The sequence below is a fragment of the Odontesthes bonariensis genome, chromosome 20, assembly GCF_027942865.1.
Source record: "Odontesthes bonariensis isolate fOdoBon6 chromosome 20, fOdoBon6.hap1, whole genome shotgun sequence".
In the NCBI taxonomy this organism is placed as follows: Eukaryota; Metazoa; Chordata; class Actinopteri; order Atheriniformes; family Atherinopsidae; genus Odontesthes; species Odontesthes bonariensis.
The window spans coordinates 17,490,033-17,512,954 of record NC_134525.1 but is presented as its reverse complement, the minus strand read 5'-3'; the positions used below and the strand labels follow the sequence as shown (position 1 = coordinate 17,512,954).

Genomic DNA, 22,922 nt, shown 5'->3' with positions numbered 1-22,922 from the left:
AGACCAGTGAGGTTGAAAACGACTGAAGCCACTTGTTAGCCTCGATACACTGTGATTAGTCATCACATTTTCTCTCATCACCTTTACCTCTGCTTTTCCTCTTTTGGCTTCTCTGTTGGACCGCCTCCATTTCACACACCGTCTTTCTCTCACTCTCACTTCGCTTTTTTCCCCCCTTGGGTCGTCATGCTGTTGGCGTCACTGTGGGCAGAGCTGCCAGCTGTTTGCTGTCTCCCTGCGCCCCAGGAAGTGACAGAGGAGATTATCATACCTACTGCTCTTCGTTGTGTAACGTGGGCCTCCCGCATCTTCTGATGAGTGCCAGGAGCGCGTTAGTCCTGAGCACAGTAACTTTGCCTTTCTTCTAATGCTCAAATGCATTTGTAAGTCGCTTTGGATAAAAGCTGGCTCGAGGTTGAACGGGGACAAAGATATACATTTCGAGCATGTCATCCAGTGCAGTGGGCCAAAGGACCTGTGTCTGTCACACCGAAAAGGTCACACAGCCTCCTAGTTTACACTACTGTGTAGAGGCAGATGTGAATCTTGTCCACTGTCTACTCAAATGTATAGAAATAGGACTGTGTGTAAAAGTTAGTAAGGAGCGCTGTGTCTTATTTGAGTAGTCTGAGACATCACAGCACAAATTGTCATTGTTTTGTGATACAGTGCTGGCAGTTCAAGGAGGATCTGTCTTCCATTGCGACAGCATCAGAGAAAATTTCTGGTCTTTTGGGTGCTGATATTTGGATGCCAATCGATAGGACAACTCTTATTGACCGGTGTGCTGAAAGGCCCTCCTGTCTCATTTAATTTCAAGTGAGGAGCATCAGCGGCCATTTGCGTGTCCTGCTGCCTCAATCCCTAACCCTTTCCTTTTTCACTCCCTCAACTTCAGGATATGTTGCACATTTATGTCTTCATTCTTTATTTTTTCTGAATTTGGCGTCACTTTTATCGCATCTCTGCCCTTCTTTTTTGCCTTTTTGTAACTCAGTGACTCACTCTTTACACTCCTCTGTGATTGTCAACATCTCTTGAGAGGAATGTATTTGTTCAGCCTCTTCTTCTCTGTCCTTCTTCTTCTGTTAGTGTCCTGCAATCATTCACCCGTACTGCCGAATCACTTGTTTCCTGAAGTGCTTGAAAGAAAACAGGAACATAAAGAGCTGTGGGATGGATTGGTTTGATGATGGGATCCCTCATGTGCTGTAAAACTAAATCATTGGAATTAAACTCCTGCACTGACAACAATACCCATTGCTACACTGTGTGCTATCATGCCAGAAAGTCAAATCAAATGTTTAGAGACAATGCATTTATTTTGTACTATATTGTGTGTGGCATTTTTACAGTGCCTTTGCTGTTGCCCACACAAGCTATAAAGAGCTTTTGAGTATGTATTCCGGTGTGCTCGTGTTTGTGTCAGTACAAAAGCCAGAAACAAAAGCCAGTTGCGTGTACAGTACTTTTTCTGACTGAAAATAGTGGTCACTAAATGTAACTTCAGCCCTATGGTTACAGGGGAAGCCCCTATTGAAGCCAGTAAATGTAGAACAACAGCTACTTATACTGCAAAAACATCAGAGAAGACTGTGTGTGTGACTGAGCCTATGTTGGCAGAACTGTCAATAATGGTCCACACTTCTAAGCACCTTCTAACCTTGTTTATATTCTACAAAGTGTCTTTCTCATTCACCCCTACACACTCATGCAGCACTTCTTATCATATATATGCACTCTATGTGTGCTCTTTCTTTCTCTGCAGTCATACATATCAATATTATGGGGGCAATGTGGGATTCAATGTGTTGCCCAAGGACACTTTAACACGTGGAGAGCCTGGGGGATTGACTGCTGACCTACCTGTTGGAGGACAACCTCTTTGCTCATGATACCATGGTCCCACCCACTGTAAAAAACAAATGATAGCAACGGTTTGAAAAAGAAACAGCCGGAGGATCACACTGCAACTTATTGGATTAATCTGCAACATGTCAGCACATAATTGGGCATAAAAAGAGCACCTTAGAGAGGCAGAGTCTGAGAGGCAGAGTCTGATGGGCAGAAATTGGAATTGTTTTTGATCAGAGATGCACCCTTGTACACCACCAATCACTCACAGTTTTTGGGGTATTATTGGGGTTTTTGGAGCATAAGGTATTGGGTATACAGCTAAGCACACAGCAATGGTATAGATTTTACAAAAAAGCATAAATTGATCTGAAGCATGAGCACACCCACATCCAAATCATGCCGAGTGCCTAGAAAGCCTACACCACTGATGTAACCAGGATTGCATAGCAACCGGTAGATGACCTATAAAACAGGGAATTGGAAGTGTTCTTTATTATTAAGCAGTTGTAAACTCTTTATAAACACTTGTAGTATGGGGAAACTTGAACCAATGAGGGTCCGATTTATTTTGGAGGAAAATAGTTGCTTCTTCATTGGCATATGGTGTTAAAGCTAAGTAAGCATATTATGTTAAAAATAGTATTTTGAACACTAAGTAACTGAGACACAAATTTTAGCATTTACTAGCTGCTCTTCCCTTTTCCATTCAAGATGATTAGATTTGAAAACTTTAGAGTACTACATCTTAAGCTGTAGCTTTTACTTATGGAAAAGATGCAGTGTAAGGAAATTTACATTATTCATGGTATGACATTCTGATTGGCTTGTAGTTAGTCATGAATAATACACATTTGTTCGTAAGTAGCCCCTGAAACACATGGCTGGAGGGAAGAGGGGCCTATTGGCTGTAAGTAATGATAGATTCAGAAAAATCTTTGATGAATAAAGTTATTATTGATATAGCTACATTTCATAAAAGGGATAAAAAAAAGAGCCTCTTTTCTCTTTTTTTGATTTTTAGACACCTTTTTAAACCAAACTACATTTCTTTGACTGTTCCAGTTATTTTTCATAGCATTTGCTTTGTATGGTGCTCTTCTGGCAATCCAAACCCACTGCAAGTCTTAGCTCTGCCATGCACCCACACTTACACAACTGGTGCTGGCAGCTTTCTCTGGCACTGGCCCAAATAAAGATTTTTGAAGTATACTTGTTTTGCAATAAATCCCTCTTAAGTAGCGTGACAATATCTAAAGGCCACCTAAGACTGAAGCATCCTCAGGTTTCGCCTCCAGCTCCAAAGTAATGAATAAGGTGTCTAAAGGCGAATAATATACTTAAGTTGATGGATGACTGTTGATACAGGCCAAAGGAGAACATGCCTTTGTCACATTCCCAGTGTTGCTGGTCTTGCCTTTTTACGTGGTTGTTTCCTCCAGCTTGTTCTGTTTGAACCACTCTAATACCCCCTTACAACTGCATAACTGCTGCAATTGTTATGTTATGCTACAGGTAGAAAATTTTAAGCGACGCTGCCAGTCCAAACCTTATTACACCACACACATCAAAACTAAACATGGAAAAATAATCACACTATGAGTAAAAGCTGAAAATCTTATTTTCTCCTCACTAGCTATTCTTAAACAGATTAAGAAGGTCTCATTTAAACATATAGCTGCATTATGAATGGATAAAGACTAATGTGGATTATAATATGAAGCATTAAATCGTGTAAAGCAGTTATTCATCCACCCGTGGATGTGAGAATGGATGTGAAAATCGAATCTTGAAGTTATAACTTCAATATGTATTTATTCCTTCATACACGACAACTGATGAAACCGTGCTCTTCAATCTTAAATTCAGCAGGATGATAATGAAATTTATCAAGTGGTGCATTTCCAGGGTGGTCTTTAAAGCTATGTAAGTCTGTTTAGAGTAGGAAGATTCTTTGAAGGAGTCATTTCATACTTTTCAGACAAATAACAGATGTGAAGAAAAAAAATAGTTAAATGTTTTCAGTTTTAACTTCACTGCATTCAAAAAGACCACTTCCACTCTAAGTAAGCTACAACTGATCGATGGACATTGATCTTTTTTATATTTTGCATGACAGTTTAGAAAGCAATTATTATTTATATGGTTGTCTTTGTTGATCTCTCTATTGTTGATATTGACTCCTTCTCCTTGCTCTTATACCCGAGTCTCCGATCAGATTCACAGTTTTTTTTTTTACAGCTGATGAATCCCCTCAGAGTCAGAGGAATGTATCCCGAGAGACGGCGCACACTTCGGCAATGGAAAGTCACAGGAATGCTGTTTATGTTAATAGTTTAAAAATCTGATAAATATTAATAACAAAATGTTTACCATTTTGGCGAGTTAAAGAGGGGCACCTGTTTAATCACTGCGGCATAGTTCGTCATGTGAATGCAAAAAAAAGGGGGGGGGGGGGTCAACATATTACTCTTTCCTAATTGAAAGCCAAAGTCTGTCGTCTTGAAAGGATTAGCTGTAATTTAGAGAGATTTAAATCCAGCCTCCTGTCTCTCTTACATGCAAACACATAACCCCAACCTGATGTGCTGCTACCCTAATCCCCCTCTGACGACACCACAAAGTCTGAGGACAAAAATTGACAGGGCTGTTACTTAGCGTCAGCTCCTACATCCTCTGCTGCCTGTCATCTCGCCAGTCACAGGCTCATGATGCTGGATAATCAATTAGAAACACGGACATAGATCTGATTAAGGCTAAACAAGGCCAAAGGCAGGCTCATTAAAGCTGTTGTCTGTTTTAACTGTTTCTGTGATGGAGCTCAAATTAGAGGCTTATAGGGGTGTGTGTCTTCTGGGGGGTGGTGAGGGGGGTGGATTCTCCAAGCTTAGGACCTAATCTTGAGCAATAAGCTGGTAGAAATCAGGGTTTCATGTACATTTACAGGCTGTTGAAACCCAATCATGGCAGGGGCCTGTAGCTGCAAGAAAAAAATATTTTTTTACCCAATAAATCAATGAGAAAATTAGATGTTAGAAAATAAGCGCTCCATAAAACATAGTTATTCAAAAATAGTCAAAATACAAACTTTTTTAAATTCTCGAAATAATATTTGCGCTAATCTTTATCGATTTTTCGCTCTGTTTTCTGTGCGGCCTATCTGACTCATGAATGCAGAGAGCATGTGTCGCAGCAAAACCTGACAGATCGCAGATATTAGTGACCGGTTATGGAGGGTTGAATATATTAGCAAAATGCGCCTGCTTAAGAACACCCGCAAGTTTCTAATGCCTGCTTAAGGTAGGCAAATGTTTTTCATTAGGCTGTGTTTCCTGCCGCCGTGCAGGCTCATTTTGGTCTGTGCTACGAAATCAATATATTATGTAGGACCAGCCCTCACTTGTCATTTTTGATGGCTTCTTAATCCCTCTGTTTAAGCTTCAGGTTTCTGTATCAAAATAACTACACCAATAAAAGAATTGGCCAGAGTACATCTGGCTTCTTTCATGTCTTAGATGTTTTTTTCAGAACCATGGACAGCACTGTTTGTTCTTTGTTGGGATTTGGAGACGTTAGCCAATGTTGTTGCTTGGCTCCCCGGCTGTTACCAACACAGTCAGTTACACTGTGAATTTCCGTCGCTTTGTGTCCTCATAGTCTTCAACTTTGCATGGATGTGTTGGAGGATACTAAAGCTTGCTTGATGTCTTAACATTTTTATCACCGGGTACCAAAGTAGGAACTGACCAAATCATTTAGTGAGTTAAGTTATTTCAGATGGGTTTGTGTGTGTTCATTTTCTTCAGATGTCTCTTGCTGTCGCTAACCATGTGGCTGTGACTCAGTTAATGAGAAAAAAAGTTAAAGAGTTTTCTCAATAGAAATAAACATGGAAACTAAGCATAGCTGAATGTGGTAATGGGCTGTTTCTGTTTTGACACATAACACGTTGATATCCGAGCTTGCTATCTCTTGTATTGTTAAAAAAAATAAAACTGGTATAAAACTTTGTCTATTTGGATTAAAGCTAAATTTACTATAATTATGCAGGATTTGATATGATGTAATTATGTAGATTTTATTTCAGCAGCCGCATCTCTGAGTGACTCTTTGAATCGAGTGAATTTCTTTTGAAATCTCATGGCCTCGATCTTGTCCTTGATATATCTTGTCTTTCATATGGGGGCATTGCAAGTATTTTTTGGAGCAATTTTGTTTTGTGCATCTGTCAAAGATTCTTCATACACATCTATGCTAATTTGCATGCATTTGTATGTGTGACTAAGTGTGTTTGTATGCATGCATCTCTGCCTCTTGTTGGTGTAGCCAGCATGCCTGCCCTGCAGTGACGGACATTCTATAGTTTGATACCTTCCTACTTGTAGCCACAGGGTCCACAGCCTGCAGATTACATAAGAGCATGCTGGATTGCATATGTGTACATTGCTCGTGTGTGTATGTTCATAAAAGTGCAGGAGTGCAAATGCAGCATACTGCAGCCAGCCAAGTAGAACATTGCAAAGACAGCACCATGCAAATCACATTGAAATTCAAGTGCTCTGTGAACACGTGGGGCTCCATTCACAGCAACACATTAAACACCCTCACAGTGGTGCATGTCATACAAATTTCCCTTTAGTTCTTTAGTTCTAGATTAAAATGAGCTCCGCGTGAGTTACCGTTTTGCTGAGACAGATTGTTTCTCTGAACTTGAATAGCATGATAATGAAATCTCCAATCTTATCAACCATGGATATCTGCTCCGTGCTCTGACAAGGCACTCATTCATATCCAGTGGCACCAGCAAGGCTCTATTCTAAAGGGGGTATTAGTGAGGAGACTGTGCTTCGATATGAAATATTGATAGACAGGACATTTCCTTCAATTGCAACAAAGTGCTTGCAGACAGAGAAGCGGCGTTTTGGCTCGAGAGGGGGTAAAAAAGACAGAAAGATAGAGCAAGAACAGAGCCAGAAAGGGAGAGATGAGCTATGCTATGACAGCAGCAGGTGGAGGAGCAAAAGCCTATCATGGTAGTCACAACTTCGCGGTGGTTAGAGTGGTGACTCTGTGACTGTAACAGAGGGTTGTGAGATTTTTCTGATTATTCTGAACTCCACTCCTTCCCTCCTGTGTTTTTGTCATGAGGCCATATTGACGACTAAACACGAGGAAAAAAAACCCCACAATGCTTTAGTGTAATCGATAGCTCCTAAATAATTTCCTAATTGAATTTGTTTCCTGTATGGTTCACCTAAAAGTTTCATCAATATGACTGTCAAATTAAATGATATTGCATTTAGGAAGCCGTGCTGGTGACTTCCACCCCTCTCTTGGCGACTGCAAATTGAGGTAAATGTTTAATGACCAGCTATGTTCAGCCTGTGCCTCGAAGCATGCCACTCTTTGCAAAGCACATGTTCTGCTCTTTTTAAGAGAAAGCCTTTAATTTCCACAACCATGAATGGATGCACACGAATACCCCATCTTACAGGCTATAGTATATGACACATTTACATTGAGCTAAGTTGACAGAAAGTGTAGGGCATTATTTACAATCCCAAAGTGAAACACCAGTTCAGTATTTCATTTCAGTTTGGCAAACACTGAGCTGTCTACTAGATTACAATATACATTGTTTTGGTTGGTGATGATATCCCTTTTATTTTATATCATTAAATCAATAATATTTTTTTTCTTTTCTTTTAATTTCTTTAAGCGGGGCTGGTTGAAGTACAATCAGGGTCTTACTCGCAGTAGAGAGCGATCAAAGTGCTCTCAGATCGGAGAGAGGGAAGCTAATCAAGCAGCTACTCAAGATGAGGCCACAGAAAAGCTTGTTTTGGTCATCTAAAACAACGCAAACCTCAAAACTTTCATAGCCATTCCAGGTAACAACATACTGTATGAAGGGAATTTTACACTTTGCTACTATTGCGTTTACATATTTTCTCAACCATAGAACATCCGTGTTACTTTTTGCACGCACAGTAGTTGCCCAACGCAGGGGCGGCTGTAGCTCAGGTGGAGGAGCAGGCGTCTGCTCTTCGTGGATTCGATTCCCGGCCTTCCAGGCCCACATGTCAAAGTGTCCTTGGGCAAAACGCTGAACCCCACGTTGCCTCAGATGCGTCTATTAGTGTGTTCAAGTGTGTGATAGAGAAAAAAAGAGAAAAAGCTCTATGTAGCCTGTAACACTGTATAAACTAAGATGTGCTGTATGAGTGTGTGTTTGGATGGGTGAATGTGACTTTTAGTCATATTTCCTGTAAAGCTTACAGTGAGATTTTACATTTGACAATATTCAAAAGATGGTAGAGCTTTACTTTACTGTCACCTCGTCAGTACTTTGGATTTAGGCTAGCAGAATTTTGAGTCACTGCTGATCAGCGGCAGGATACGTTGGGCAGCCGCCATGCATGCAAAGACATGGAGCAACAAAGAACAACACGGACATTATTCTGTTGAGAAAAAAGCGATAGAAGTAAACAACGGACTGACGCAAAAGTGATGTGGCGTAAAGTTCACCGTGTATATAGCTTTTGCTCAAACTGCTCAAACCCTTTTTTTGACTCATTCTGAGTAGCTCTTAGCTTAGCTCCCTTTCAGGACTCTGATTGTGAAACTGAGACAATCTGACCACTGTCTGCAGCAGATGAGACACTCACTGCTCATAAGTACTGTACACAGCCCTGCTTGAAAAACAAAAGGACATACTTTGGGAACACTGTTTTTTGTTTACTCGAAAGTTGACCAAAAAAAATTGAAGGTGGAAAAAGGGGGAACGTTACAAAGAAATGCGTGGACAACGGATAACAAAAGGATGGAATCCAGTACAGTAATTATTTTATGTCAAATATTTGGCAGACGTTCATTGTACCTCCATCCAGTCCACATCTTTGCTGAAGTTTCAAAACCAAACCATAATTTACAGCCAAGGTACTACTTTCTCTGTCTTTTTGTTGTCTGTTTGCTTCCACCTACATGTCCACCCACTGTGCCTTGTTCATTTATCCATCTGAGAAATCTGCCCTGCGTTTTATCTCACACTTGTGAAGGGCACAGTATATTGCGCCGATCATCCCAAACTTTGTTTTATGTTCATGTTTATGCACTATTATGAGCTATTTAAAGTTCAGTTTCCACTGCGACAAGTCAAATTTAGCGCAGTTTCAGAAATGTATGAATATCACTTTATCATCCTGATAACTTATTCCTTTTTTTGTGTAGTCATGCATTGGGGCAAAGAGTAAGGGGAAGGAGCTGGAGGTTAGAAGGGGGTAAGTATGTTTTAATAAGCTCATGGAACTGAGCAAAATTAAATTATTCTATAGTTTGGGGATACAGGGGAGTGGTGGAGAGCGGATGACCATGATTAGCTTTGAAAGTGATGGATAGCAATTTTTGTTTATGCTTCCGGTTAAAATATCTGGTTTTCAGAGAAAATGCGAAACTTGTCTGGGGTTAAAGCTGAAACGGCTTCAAAGAAGGTAGCGGGAGTGCTCGACTCAGATAACCAGGCGTTTAAACACAACATACTCCACAACACGCCGTCTTGCCCTTTAAATTGAGAGCTGCGCAGTGCGCACAGATAAGCAGAAATATCGTTGTGTCCTTTACTCTGCTGCTAAGCCCAATAGTTGAGTTCAGATGGTTAAATAGCTTTGTTGATCATGCGTAATGTGGATACGTTATGGCTCTGTAAGAGTGCATGAGTACCCGCATGATTGTGTTATATTTCACTATCTTCATCTCATTGGGCACACAATGTCTGTGTGTGTGTTATGTTTTTGCTGTGTTTTTTTGAGAACACAAAGTGAGCTTTTTGTATTACTTTGTTATTGATTTATTTGAGAGCACGTCACATGTGTGAATGTTTAGACCTGCTGTGAGCTACTGTTGACTATTACTGATGAGAACGCACACAACGTGTGGATATGTTTTGTGTTAATAATGTTGTATTCAAGAGATACATTCTTTTGAATATTTGTGGAGGTGTAACACTCTGTTGAAAATAAATTTGGCACACCCAGTATTTGCCGGTGCACACGCCAGTGGTGCGAGCATGGCATACACATTTCTCTCACCACTGTCGCTACTCACAGTGCCACAGACATGCATTCAGTCAAGGCTTTTTGCTGCAATTTCCATTTGAATTTAATGTCATTACTTTCATATCCACATAATGGGCCTTATCATTGTCAGGTGGAGCGTATTTATTGGAGTTGGGTGGTGATATGGAGTGATATGAGACAACCTTGTGAACTGTTGCATGGAAAACAAGATGTAAATGTGGGGATGGGAGTTGCGGGCAGTGAAAACGAGAATTGGAAGGAATAAACGAGACGGTGGGATAGCGGGTGGGGGACTAATGTGTCCTTCATGGGGTAGGGCTGGACCAAAATGGCTCAGCGTGTAGCTAAATTGACTCCATTACGGGAGCACTGCACCGGAAAGCATCGGTGACATCACCCACCCGTCCCAAGACAGGCAGTTAAAAATCTCAGAGGGAATGATGGGAGCAGCGTCCACAGGATGCAGCAACCACTGCGGTTTGGGCGTGTTTACTGCTGCTTTGCATGTTGTTCATGTGACACATGGAAAGAACAACATGTAATATGATGTCCTATATGCCTGCGAGCCAACACACACTAAATCAGTAACACTGCTGTGAGTTAATGCCCGCAGAGGAGTGAACCTGCAACGCGTTTTCAATCCTTTCCGTAATGGCGTAGTTTCATATGCAGTTAAACTTGCAGGTACGTGTACCTGTGGTTTGATGGCTTTTTTTTTTTTAAGTCACGTGGTGTGTGGTCTACGAACACGTGCAGTTGTACAAAGGTGCATATGAGCACATTTTGTCCATGTGTGTGATGTGTTGATGTGTCTTAAGATTGTAAATGCTGTAAAACAATGCAGCAGATTAGATCTAATCAGTAGGCGCGCGCATGTGAAAGCCCAAAAGAGTCAATGGACGATACTCCCATATACAAAACAATTATCTTCTCTAGAAAAAAACTGCGTTCAAGTATTTAAAACATTACAACAATATTGTTGTAATATATTGTTGTAATGTTTTAAATACTTGAACACAGTTTTTCTAGAGAAGATAATTGTTTTGTATATGGGAGTATCGTCCATTGACTCTTTTGGGCTTTCACCAACAACCGGTAAGTGACATGCTGTTTATAAAGTTGTTTTGTAACGTCCCCATGCCAGTAATGTGAGAACCATGCATATGGTTTTGATGGTAAGGCTTGTGACTTTATTGTCGGATGGTTTATAAAGTGGTGTGACGTTTCTGCAGTGTGCAAGTTGTTGTTTTACGTGGAAGGGTTATTATTGCCCATTGGCCACCACGTATTTGGCTAGCATGACAGGCTGCGCAAACAGCGCAATCGCCACACAGGGAGCGCCGATTTGCACCAGTCTGTGTCCTACTGTCAGTATTTGACAACCTCTAGCAATGGGATTGCGCTTCAAATATACCGGAGTTCCCCTTTAACACCGAATGCAGATCAAATTCTGCGTTAAATCCTACCTGCCTGGATGACCTGCAACACATTGGAATCCTCATCGACTCTGTTGCAGTGTCAGACTGTTTGTCATTGTTCAAGCATGGGCTTAAGAGAAGGTCATGCTACCACAAGGCATGGAAATAGCATGCCACTGAGTCAAGTTCCTTTGTGTATTTGTTCTCTAATACACGTGAGGTTAATGGCCTCGTGACAAATATGCGGACAGATTGGGTTAATCTCTTGTTTCGCATCTTCCCAAAATGTATAACGCAGTCTATATGGCAACCTACATCTAACTTCTTTTTTCTTTTTCCATCCTATTCTCCAACTTGATGCTTCACACTGGGTCCAACTGTTGACTCATACCACTGGGGGCTCCCTATGAGTTCAGTCCCCTTGTGTTATTTATAGAGTCAGAAAAGACAAGGAGGAAGCTGTAACCAAGACAACTGCAGATACTTTCACACTTTTCACTGGATTTGGCAGAATGTAAAAGAAAGCATGCAATTATGTTTGCTCCCTCACTGTGATACAGCAGCATGATTATAGAGAGAAAACACGCATAAGCTGGTGAATACGTCCAAACAGAGGCAAGTGTGGAACACTGTGTGCTGCACATGGCGTAAACAGCAGGGTTGGCCTCTCTGTAATGCTCCTAGTGTATCAAGTTTGTGCCACACTTATCTAAAGCTCTGCTGGCATTGACTTAGCGTGCACTTTCCATTGTCCACAACAGTCACTCTTCAGTTGTCAGTTGGCTTTGCATTAGGGATGAGCAACAGTCAGGTAATGAACAACGAACAAGGGCAGAAAAATATGGTATGCACGATCGAGCAGCTGATTAAGGAAGGTTAGTGGAGTAATTATGCAGCTGTGCGCAGTAGTTAATTAAAAGGAGCACTTGGCAGATCAAGCGTGTTTGACACGCAGAGCGCAAGATGGAGGCGCCTCGCCACAGCTCTGGCCCGGACAGTGGCAATTGGGCAATTGGGCAATTGCAAACTCTCTGGACACTTGCCCGAGCCTTCGGTTGTGTCCATCGTGTACATCTCCAATTAATCCTCAGCCCTTCTACAAAGCCAGAGCACCTACTGTCTAATTGTACCGGGATCGATTTCCATCTAATCTTTTTTTATTTAATTTTCTTATGATTAGTAAGTGAAAGGAAAACCAAGCAGAGAGAGACCCTCTCATGGTTAATGCAACAGAGTAACATTGTCGTTTGGTCTAATCTCTCTGGTCCTTTCTTTTATTGATGGCTTCTTCTAGGGAAATTACATGGCTGCTGATTTCAGTTAGCTGGGCTTCATCCTTGAGTGACAGCCATAGATAATTTTGTACAAACCCTCTACTTTAGAAGGTCATTATGAAATGAACAGCTTTCTTTCCAAACAGAAGGCATATTTACAATTTCATCTGGGCTACAGTGAAATATTCCCACTAACTTGTTATCACTTCATGACATTTGATACTTCGGGATGGATTATAGTTCTCATTATTGTCTCACTGTAAACTTTTGACTGGGAGTGAGCAACAACAATCAAGATTGGGTTGGTGGGTAGTAACTTTTGCATCAGAAGAATATAGAGGGACATTTTGTTCTTTGGAATTCACTTAACCGCTTTTATCTTCACTGATTTGATCCGCTCCCCACTCATCTCCATCCTCCTTTCTTTCACTCTTATTAGTTGGGTAATTATCCAACGAAGCCCCAAGACACAGAACTGAAGTTCAACATTCGGTAGAGTAGGCTCTGTTATCATACCTGTATTAATTAGACACATCCTGACTCAACATTTGTTAAATACTCTAATGTTCTTTAAGCAAGTCACCCTTAGGGGACTCCTCAAAGTGGCTTCCCCCATGTCTCTGCTATCTGTGCCACTTCATCTCCTCATTTGCTAATAACATTGCGACCCAGCTCCAGCAGTGATTCCTGTGACCCCCATCATTGCAGGGCAGTGCTCCATCATCACAATTAAAGCTTTATGTTTAAGGTCGACAGGTCCCCTGCGCCATAGGAGGTGAAATGAAAGACAGAGCGTGTTAAAAGACTCCCATTGCAAAGCAGGCGCTGAGGGAGAAATGGACAGTGGGCTGGTTTCTGTTGAAAGGGTAGGGGGATTATCTGTCCTTGCGTTTATGCTAATAAAGAAGCCTCCTACCTCAGTATCTGTGAGAAAGGCGATGAGGTTATATATTCATGAATAGAAAGTAAAACTGCCAGATGAAGGGAAACAGAGAAAGAGAGAGTTCATCTTTGACAACAGAAAACGAAAGAGACAAGAAGAAAAGAAGAAGAAAGGGAGGCATTGAAAGACAAAGGAAAGGACAGACGTCTTTTGATGGAGATCTGGTTTATTTCTGATGAAAAGACCAACTTTTTTGGTTGAGATTGACTTTGTCCAGATTTGAAATGGACTGACTCGCATAACTCTGTACTCTTCTTGAATGATATTTTCCTTATCAAAGAGGACTCTGCCTAGCAGCAGAGTTTCCTGACTTTAAATGGATCCATGATTTGCAACTTACAGGATAGGAGAAAAGGCGATATTTCCCATGCTTCCATTCTTGTTTTAGCCTGCAAAGGCTACATGACTTTGCTTTTATTTATTGACATGCCTGCTAATAAATGTTTTATTTTTTATTTTTATTTTTTTTCATACAATGCTGTGGTTTGTGTCTTTCGGACAACCATTCATAGTTCAAAGCTTAAATACAAGCAAGAAAATGAACAAGCCTCTGTGGTCTAAATATATCCAGTTGGAGGTTAAGTGTATTCTAAGGTGGAAACAGACAGGGCTGTCCCTGTGGGCACTCTGTTCCAGCTTTATTTTTGTGTCTTGACAGCAGGACTGACTTCACTGTGCTCTACCTGTCCCAGGAATGTGGCAGACTCCCCCTCATCCTTCTGTGGTCCCGCCCACACAACAGCAAGCCAACATGGCCGTTGGCAAGTTAGCCTTTCCGCATCATAAAAGAAAGCACACACTCAAGGAAGAGGCAGGGAGAGAAAAGAGTGCAAGATGATGTTGAGGAATAAAGTACATGAACCGTAACCTGTAAGATTAATGGGGAGAAAGTTAAAAGAAAAGAAGGGAAAGAATTGCTGTGGTGTGGAGATACAGGCGAAGGAAAGAAAGAAAATAGAGGAAAAGATGAGGTGATGAATACAGTAGAGACAGCTGAGTCACTTGGCTTCTGTCTGAATAATCAGATATTGTTATTCATGTGGAGCAAGCTGCTCCACACTGCCATGGGCCATGTGCAAAAGCTGAATGACTGTAAAGAAAGCGGATGACAAGCTAATGGACTTCTGTGGGAGTGCGAGGAAGCACTCACAGGCAAACTATGTGGATGTGCATGTTGTTTACTTAGTGACATTTGCAATCATCGTGGCTCTTTATTGGACGGTTTTTCATTTTTGTGAGCCTGTCCGAGTAACAGAACAACAACAAGCGAGAATAAGAGAAAGGACCTTTTGCTTTTCTTTACTCTACCTGCCTGGGAGTATGAACCTGCTCTCAGTGAGACAGTGTTGGACGTTTTAGCAACAGTTTCTCTTAGATTAGATTCGATCCTCCCTTCTCTCTTATTTACTTCCCAGAGAACAATAACTCCATATTACACAGCCACACCAACTCTCTGAGATGTGCACAGATATATGTACACCCACACTTCCATGCAGAAACATGTGAAAGCTCCCACAATATCCTCCGCAGAGAAGGTCATGTAATACTCCATGCATAAACACACCTTTGGTATTTTTCATGTTCATACAACGAAGCAAACGGCCACAGATGTGTTGTCTTACCATAGCAAAAGTTGAAAATATCCTGACATTTAAAATTTAAATGACCCCCTGAAGAAGGTCAGAGCCTAGAGCTTTGAACTGATCCGTACACTGTAAACCCGAATAAGTTACCAGAACTCAAAAAAATTGAGGCAATCGATTGCCACAAATTTTTTAAGTTGATTAACTTAAAAGTCAATATTTTCAGAACTTAAAAGATTGGATGACTTGCTGCTTGTATCTTTTGATAACAGTTAAATTAAAGTGCTCATTTAGCTCAACTCAATTATTTTCCGTTATTATGACTTCTAATTTCCAGTTTTCAAACCACTGGAATAAGTTCACAGAACTTAAAAAAATAAGTACAAAACCACAACATTTCATGTTATCCAAACTCAATGTTTATTAGTTTGAGTTGACATTTTTTAAGTACACATTAGGCAAATATATTGAGTTTGTTTACTTAAAGCGGTGTAACTTGAAACTTAAAATTTTTGAGGCAACTGATTGCCTCAATTACATTAAGTTCAACTAACTCAACGTCTGCACACAATTTTTTTCTTGCCCTCCTCTTTTAGCACACAAGCAATGTAAATAGAAAATAAATAATAAAATATTGAAATTCTCTTTTGAGACAGCTATAAAATAAAATACACTGTGCTTGTGGCTTCCTATAATTACTAAGGCAACAGGGCACCATTTTCAAATTACAAAAACTTCTCTGGACTGTTTAAGAACCGTAACAGTCGTGCAGTAACTTAGAGGCAATCGAGACATAAGGAGGGAATTAGCCTTCTTTCTTTTTACATCAATTCATTCTTTAGGGTCTGTAACCTGGGTGACAGTTTACTGTCTAGACCAAGTAAAATATTTTGTGTGAATTCGAAAGTTTTGGTCAGTGCTTTGGGGTAGCTGAGGTGAAGTGCGTACATTAGCCCAAACACTACCAGGAAGGCATCGCCATGTCTTGGGAGGCTGACCACGACATCACTTTCAATGACAACAGAGATTCTTACAGGGTGGTAGTGGACGGGACTTATGTTAGCTTCCTCATTGACAGTAAGGAGGCCCACTGCAACACCATCAAGCGCTGGCTCAGACTCGTCCTGAATGAATGAAAAAGAGATACTAATCACAAACTAACACATGGAACAGAACAAATGACAAATAATGTATCTTTCTTTAACCGAGTCCCACTGAAAACCAATACCTCTTTTACAAGGGAGACCTGGGTCTCATTGTAAGAGGTGAAAAACATAAGATCCATGTTCTGCACACACGAATCAGCCAAATTACCAGAGAATCTAAGTGGTGTGACAAACCAAGCTAAAGGACATTTACAGGAAAATGTTTTACTAGACATCTTATCAATTGCCATACAGTTCCTTTGTAGTGAGGAGAAAGAAAGCAGACCATACACAAAAACAGTATGTGTAGACTAAACAAAGGTAAGTCCTAAAAGATATTAGTATTTTGATTAACTGTTTACATAATACACATTAGAATCTGTAAGTGACTTAAAGCTGCAGTCTGCAAGATTTGTTGTTGTCATATGTAAAGTCCTACTTTTTGGCATTTTAAAAGTTTACATGATCTATCAGAACGCTTGAAGTTGAAAACGGTGACCTCCATAGTCGCAAAATGCAAGAAATGCTTATTTTTTTACCGAAAAATAAAAAGTTATTCAACTTCCTGTCCCGCCCCTTCAAAACACATGAGAACTCGTGCACGTAGACGTGCACGCCAGATGCGCCTACACGACTCCTCATTCATCAACTCACCTGTCATTTGCGATCATGGAAGACACAGTAAGTAGACTAGCCCGTAATGAAGTTCAATAGTCTAGATAAATAAGCGTGGGGACGAGCCTACCTTGTATCGCGCGTGCACAATCGGTGATTGACAGGGAGCAGAGCCCAGCTCGTAAACCTGATTGGTTACCTTTTACCGGTCCGGTCTGCAATTTTGTAAACAAACCTGCTGGCTTTGGAGGGACCAAGCGGGACATATAGGGGACCTAGAGAACTCATTTTTTTTTGTATTGGGGTATTTAATGTACTACTTTCAGAATCCCCGGACAGTTCCAGGCATTATGCTTGAAAAAGAGTTGCAGACTGCAGCTTTAAGGAGACTCACTGTGCAGGTTCTGAAAAATTCAGAACTGTCCTCGTGCAGATACAGTGGAAGGGCGTGGAGAACAGTGGTGCGCTTCGTGTGGATGTCATGGATTTCCTATTCAGATGAAAACAGAATTGTACATACTGAAGAGTTTACTGAACAAAGCTGATTTTAAACAGTCCAATCAGAACATATGTCCACAAAAACCTGTTCACATCTTTAATGAAAGGGCAAAAGTGGACTCCTTGCATAATACACACAGCTCATTTGAGTCATTGAACCTGTTGAAAGTTTCACTGGTTAAGCCTATGAAGTGTGTTATCTATTTACCTGTTCATCGTGGATTTTTAAGATTTCAGCCAGAGCATCTGCTGTCTTTCCAGTTTTTGATGCCTTCCGTCTGAATAAGGTCATCAGTCGAGGAAGATGGCGGTCAAGCTCAGCATAGAATGTGTTGGGCAGGTTTTGATTCGTAATCCTCTGGAACTCTGCATACAACTACATTGAAATAACAGCAGGGGGAGAATAGAGCAACAACACTTAAAAAAAAAAAAAAAAAAAAAAATTCAATTTGAAGATTCTAGCAAACATGTAAAAAGCAGACAATAGCAGCCAAATGAGCAAGAATCTCAATTGTCACTTAAAAAGAAAAAGCTGATCCATATTACCTCAGACTCTATTTTGAGGGCAGGCCAGAGGTACATGAGCTTGTTCACTGGTGGGCAGGATATCACTATGGTCTGTCGGCGTAGGGGAAATGTGGTCTCCATCATCTTTCGAATGAGGGGCAGGTTCTTCTCAGTCTTCCCGACTTCTTCAACAATTGTCTGCCTCAACTGCTCAAGGCTTGAAGGATCCTTTCCTTGGGGAAAGTTTGGTAGGAAATTGACTTCTGCTCGCTTGGGTCTTTTAATGTTGGAATGTGAAGGTTCATTTTCAGGATTGCTTCTACTTCTTTTCCCAGCATTAACAGTGACCTCCTGACATCCAGCCCGTCTCATCTTGTTCCTGTAATCTTAAACTTGATGGTATTTTTCCATCCATTCCAGCCAGTCTCAGATCCTGCTTCCTTCAGGCAGGGATGTTTGGCTACAAGAGCCTCAGCAGCCTTTGCGATCTCTTTATCACTTGGGTAAGCCTTGAAACCATATATAGTAGATGCAAGCCTATCTAAAATGTCGTGCTTTAGGTCTCTTGTCAACTTAAGGTGTGTGTTGTTTTTCTCATATTCCGCATTTCCATCTCTTAGTTTCAGTTCTACATCAAATGCAAATGTGGGAACAGGAAAAGGACCTGGAGGCCACCGGCTCAGACGCTCTGGAGATGACACATCGGAGAGTAGAGCAGTAGATGCAATAGAGCTGGAGTCTTGTGAAAGTGGCAGTGAGATGTGCACAACTGCTTTTTGTGGCAATTCCTCAATGTCTGCAAGGGAAGTAAGTTTCCCTTCAAAGTCTGGATCTTCGTAAAGCAAATCGAAGTAAAAGTCGATTTCCAGCTGTTCTTTTATAATGTTGATCAGTGCATCAACAGAGGCTGGTCGTGAGCTGAGTTTTAATTTTCTAGCCTGGTCTGGCTCAACAACACGAAGAATCATTGGTTGTGGGGATGCAGCTGCCATTGTGCAACTGAAAAGACAAAATCATGCTTGTTAAAGAGTACCGCTTATAGTATACAGCTTATAAATTGCTTAATTCCACAGAGAGAGAATAAAGACACAATAAATGATAAATAAAGGAACCTTTTATTATTACCTGAACTCAGTTCTGTCTCACTTGAATGAACCGCTTGGGGGTCAGCAGTAGCAAGCCGTCTATCTTGTATGCTGAGAGAGGGACTGTATCATTCAGACCAGACTGCAGGTGGATCGACAGGCTTGTGTCTGCAGTTGACAGCTCAAAGGACCGTAGATGTTCTACATACCAGGAGTCATAATCACAACACAGAAAAGATACGTTGACATTCACAAGGAAGATCTGTTCTATTTTGCTAAATTTTGACAGTCCACCGCTAACTCCTACAGACAGAAACATTCCACAGACATAGTCTGTGCCATCAATGGTCACATTTGAGGTCTTGTAGATTGTGTCACTAGTTGTTTGTTCTCTAATGTGTACTTGAGCAACCTCTGGTAGAGCTGAAACCAGAACAGAGTCAACCCTGGATGCCTGAGTTTTTGGCTTGAAAAATGATGGTGCAGCAAGATGATATGCCATCATGTATTGGTGCCTGATTGCCATTGTCTTCAAAATATTTTTGAAGTTTTGAGCGTCATGCACCACTCTTTTGAAGAAACGGTGCTTGGCCTCAAACCGCATGGTCCAAACGTGCAGCAGGGGCCCAAAGCACTTGATTAGAGCGGGATAATGCTCCACATAATGATGTTTAGGACGGAGCCTAACCTCAGGGAAAACCTCTAGCAATGCCTGTCTATGATCACTGATTTTGCACACAAAATAGTCTAAGGTTTCATCAGTAAATGATGGGCACAATGCTAGCTCTACCACCTCTTTAAACTCCATCAAAACTGCCCATGCCTCACTACCCTCTGGTACAACACTGCCAACAAGCAATGGAAGAAGTCGGAGCAGAGTGGCATTTTCATGTCCATTACCTCCAATTGTCCCTCGAGAAAGAAACGTTTTTGGAAGTGGCTGAGGTCTATCTACTTTATCAGTGTGTTGATATGGGAACGATGTAATCTTGTTGTTCAAATACTCCAAAGTGAAGTACTTCAGCCGGATCATCTCTTTAACACAAAGTGAAAGCTCCATGGGAACGATACCTTCCAGGAGATCATGGAGTATATCAGGAGGAAACCCTGTGATTGTATGGAAGTAATTCAGGGACTCACGCAAGACACAGCCACCTTTAACACCAAAGTGGCTTCTCAAAGTGTCACTTTCTTGAACAGTTTGCACATGTAGGTCATGGCTGGCTTTGGTTCTCCGAGGAAACTTTCTCTCTCTGACTTCAGTTACTTGAAACTGTTCAACTGAGCCCATACAGAATCTGCACACATGGCCTGCTCTAAATGACTCTACAAAGCCACCTAATCCATGAGCAGCCAAATTGTCAGCAGAAACACAAAAGACAGTGCCTCTGACATTCTGACCAACTCTTTCTATGAAGACACCGTCTTTTTCCAGAGTATGGAGATCACGCAGCAATGGAGCAAGTACAGCGGCATATCCATACTTTCGGAGGTCAGTCACTTTTACCAGTATTGCTAGCTGTATAGCATGTAATGCTGATCTGTATTTTGGTGGCACATTGGCGAGGACCCAATATACAGCACAAAATTTGTGAATTTTGCGTGATGTGCCAAGCGGATTGCAAATTTCAAGATCATCAGTATATAGCTGAAGTGGTAGGACGAGATCCCCTGTTGACAGTAACTCATTTTCAAGGAAATGAGAGCCATTGGAGCATGACGCATATTGACCAAATGCAGTATTTGTTTCAGTAATCTTGTTAAGAATGTCTGTGCTTTTAAACAACTCTTGAATCATTGAAAGGATAGGAACATACATGCTGGTATGTCCAGGTTGCTCCAAGTGATACTCCACTGGCATTACATAAAGATAGTTCTGCTCAATAAAGGTTTTTCTGCGCTTGGATGAACTCAACACGGCACCTTTAGAGGTTGAGGTAGAAAGAATATTGCAGTCCATGACAGCGGCAGCAACTTCGCTCAGTATAGGTTCTGCTATATTGTGACCATTTCGTTGCAGTATGTCATTAACTCCCTCTCAGATAAGGAGAAAATCTGATTCAAGTGGTCTACTATTTCCTGAGTAGCTGTGTTTGAGACATGGAGGATAGCCTGCATCTTTAGGAATAAGGAAGATAAGGTTTTTTTAAGTTGATTTCTTAGACTGCCAGTGTCACACTGATCACCATTCCCCACTTCTCTGCTCTGGCCTGGGCATTCTTGCAAATACAAATCACTTTCCTCAGAAATACTGTCTATAGCTACAATGCTTATATGAGCACATCACCGTTTCATGATTTTTCAAATGTTTTCTAAGATGACTGAAAACGGCTAAATTAGAAAAGGGTTGCTGAAATGTGCATAAAGGGCATTTAAATAACACAGGCCCCTGAGTCTGCTCTGTACAACTGCTGGGTTGTGCTGTATGATATCTTGACAAATGAGTACTCAGTGCATTAAGTGTCTGAAATGTACAAATGCAATCAGTGTAGAGGCATGGAAGAGGGCTGATTCTGGAATAGTGGCTGTGTTGCAGCCTACAGTGTCTAAATAACTGTGTTCTGGAGGTGAAAGAAGCTACGCACAACTTACACTTCCAGATCATTTTGGAACCAGCTACCTAAAAGGCAAAGAAAGAAATGATAAAGTTTAGACCACCATCTAAAACTTTAAAAACAGAATTGCTTAAACTTACTACTTAATATAACAACAAGTTAATTACTATTAGCTTACCAAAACTTGATCATGGACTACAGCTGCTTTCAAATTATCCGTTTTCCTCAAAACTATTTGTTTTATAACGTCTGTAGATGGAAAATAGCATAAGTAAACTTTTGATTTGTTTTTAAGACAAATCTTGAATGAAATTCTGTAATTTCATGTGGGAGTTCGTATGATTTAGGGTTACCACACTAAAACTTTGTCTGAGAGAAATACAATCAAAAATAGAGGGGGGAGGGGAGTGGTGGTTGATAGAAGAATTCGCATTCATTGGATTACCTGGTATCTTTATCACATCCAGTTATCTTCCTTAATTGTGTTTTAACTTCTTGACACTGGAACAGAAAGATGCAAAGGTATCAACTGAACAATTCAGACAGAACAACTGAACAATTAAAAGCATGTAAAGAGAGTCAAATTATAAATACTTGCATTTATAAATTTCCCTGTTAATGATCTTTTCATTTGATCCTCAAAGCGTAAAACCACTAAAGCCATCAAACAAAATTAACATTAGCCTACTGTAAAGAAAAGCAGCAGCACTTGAACTTCACTGCATGGTTAATCAAGAATAATGTCATTTCTTAAAAAAAAAAAACACACGCAGCATGAGTGGGCCTAGTGTTCAACTGCAATCTCCATGTCTCAGTGTTGCTCACTGCTCAGACTAAAAAACGAGCGTCCCTACCAGCAACAGAGAACGTGGACTTGCAGTGTAGGAACTCAGTTTGAGCTTAAATAGGCTCTTTTAAGCTTGTTCGTGCTCTTTTAATATAACCTTTAAAAAGGCTACGGTGGACGCAAATGGCCCCTGCGTTCGATGCACTACTAAAAAAAAAAAAACAGTAGCACCAAGCACATACTTCAACGTAACACTAAGTTATAACTTAACATTTACACTTCCCCAGTAATAGGTGCAAGTTCGATGAATACATTGCCCAATACAAAATACAGCCATCATTAGTACACTGAGACTATGGCAAATATGTATCATGAAGGGAAAGTCCCTCAAAACACGCCATGCCGCTAGCGGAATGGGGGGCGAGGGGTGGGGTATTGCACTAGCAACAAATTATTTGAATGTTTTAAACACCAATACTTAAACACATTATAATGCTGTACACCATTGCTTGCAAACTTAAGTCGCCAGGATTCATTCAAGACCACTCATGAAGAATATGGTTGCTCACAGCCAGTGAGTCTA

At 40.9% G+C, this 22,922-nt stretch overlaps 1 protein-coding gene across 1 annotated transcript in view; it reads left to right on the top strand.

Annotated features, from left to right (window-relative positions):
- The window catches only part of kcnb2b (potassium voltage-gated channel subfamily B member 2b), a 97,350-nt gene that overhangs the window by 12,564 nt on the left and 61,864 nt on the right, over window positions 1–22,922 (top strand). The gene's annotated exons all lie outside the window — the stretch shown is intronic.